This window comes from Plasmopara halstedii, assembly GCF_900000015.1.
Source record: "Plasmopara halstedii genome assembly, contig: Scaffold_292, whole genome shotgun sequence".
NCBI classification, from domain to species: Eukaryota; Oomycota; class Peronosporomycetes; order Peronosporales; family Peronosporaceae; genus Plasmopara; species Plasmopara halstedii.
The window spans coordinates 320,281-322,487 of record NW_020187213.1 but is presented as its reverse complement, the minus strand read 5'-3'; positions in this window follow the sequence as shown (position 1 = coordinate 322,487).

The following is a 2,207-nucleotide window of genomic DNA, read 5'->3' as shown; positions in this document are numbered from 1 at the left end:
CAGAAGCGCTATTGGCGCGGGCACTGGACCGGGACGGTCAATGTGCTGGATATCGGAGTATCCGAGCTGTCAAGCACTTAAGGTGTTTTGGACAAGAGTCACGAGCGTGGCTAGCGGGCTGAACGTGAAGTGGCACGTAACCCTTTGAACGCTGCTCAAGTATTGGAGCAGTCGCTGCATGCTAATAGTGGCATGGTCGGCCAAGGGCCGAGGCATCAAGAACGAGGACCCCGTGATGCACGTGGAGTGGCACGTAACCCAGAGCGCTGCTCACGTTACGAAGCAGTTACTGCGTGCCAAGAATGGCATGGTCGGACGAGGTTTAAGGCATCAAGGACGAGGCCCTTGTGATGCGCGTGGAGTGGCACGTATTCCAATGAGCACTGCTCATTTTTCGAAGCAGTTGCTGCATGCCAACAGTGGCATGGTCGGACGAGGTCTGAGGCATCCTGGGCAAGGTCCATCTGATGCGCGTGGATTGGCACATTATCCACTGGACGAAGACTGCGAAAATGGCATTTCTTCGTCGGATGCGATTATTAACATCAAGGCTCCGATGGAGCAAGGAGTGGGGACACGGGACGACGCCAAGTACGTGTTCCGATGGTCCCGATGAGACGTAAAACTTCTATAAAGAGGAGAGGGTGAAGCCCATGATATCTGCAAGACGCAAGGGTCGACTATGACCCAGGGTGTGTGTCTACCGTACGCGATAGCATACAGCTATATCCTCTTGTCAACGGTATGACGGGAGATGAAGACGGCGACGTCACCCTCAAGGCTATATAGCCGGAGGATGCCCTTCTTGAGCTGGACGAAATGTCCTTCGAAGAGTTTGGCGGTGCCTTGAAGGCAGGTATTTAGCCGAGGTGGTCAATATAAGACCGAAAGAAGGGATTAACTTCTGGATAAAGCTGTCCTGGTGGACAATAAGAGGGTGCTGAACGCACAAAGCGAATCGTAAATCGTGATGGATGTTTCGGATCCGCATTTTTCTTTGGTAAAGAAATTTCAAGACGTCATCTCCAAAAGCCCGCCGTCGGTCCTACTTCCGGATCGAGATGTGCGTCATGAGAGGGACCTGGTTCCGGAAACCAAATACTGCGTAATACGTCAATGCCCGTAGCCCAAGGAGCAGTGTGACGTCATTGACCCGGAAGTTGAACTGCACGTGGCGTATCGCTCACGCTTATAATAAGCGTATCTCTACCACCATTCCGACACAGACGCCGAATCCTAGGAAGGGAGTTCTCCGGAACAAGATGGCTCGCTGTCCAAAGTACAGTGCACTCGATTTGATCGATAGTTATTACCAATTTCTCGTGAGAGCGAGTGATTGTCCGCTGACAGCGGTGAGTACTCCGAGTGGGATGCTCAGGGAGTGTCTGGTGATGCTCCAAGGGCTGCCAAACGCACCAGCAACATTTAATCGTCTTGTTAAGCAATTGTTCAGACACCACCGGGCGTTTGCAGAAACACACTTTGACGTATTCTTCGTCCACGGTCGGGAGGACAGATGAGGAAAATCGCATCGTCCATTTAAGAGCGGTGCTCGAGTGCATGCGCACGAATAAGCTGTGTGCTTTTGCCGATAAGTGTATCTTCGGCACGGTCGGGAGAACAGACGAGGAAAACCGCATCGTCAATTTGAGAGCGGTGCTCGAGTGCATGCGCACGAATAAGCTGTATGCTAATGCCGATAAGTACATCTTCGGCACGAACGAAATTCCCTTCTTAGGGTGCTTTATTGGAAAGCGTGGCCTTCGAGCGGATCCCGCTTAGTTCAAGGCGATTGTGGATTGACCTGATCCAAAGAAACAAAAGGACTCGCGCAAGTGGCTTGACATCGCCAACTACTTGCACAAGTATTGCGCAAATTGTGCGGAAGTGGCACAGCCATTGTCGAGTCTCCTTAAGAAGGATACAAAATGGTGTTGGGACACCGAACATCGGGCAGGGTCAAAGATAGCCTACTTCATGCACCAATAGTGGCGTTGTTAGACCTCGATCGTCCTTTTAGTGTCGTCTGCGACGCTTCGGACTAAGCCATCGGCTGTACACTGCTGCAAGCGGACGCCGACGGGTGAGATCAGGTGATCGCGTTCGAATCTCGCCAGCGCAAGGCTGCGGAGAAGAAGTACTCAGTCCACGACATGAAATTACTTACGATGAAGTGTGCATTTGTCAAGTTCAGGGTGCACCTGCTG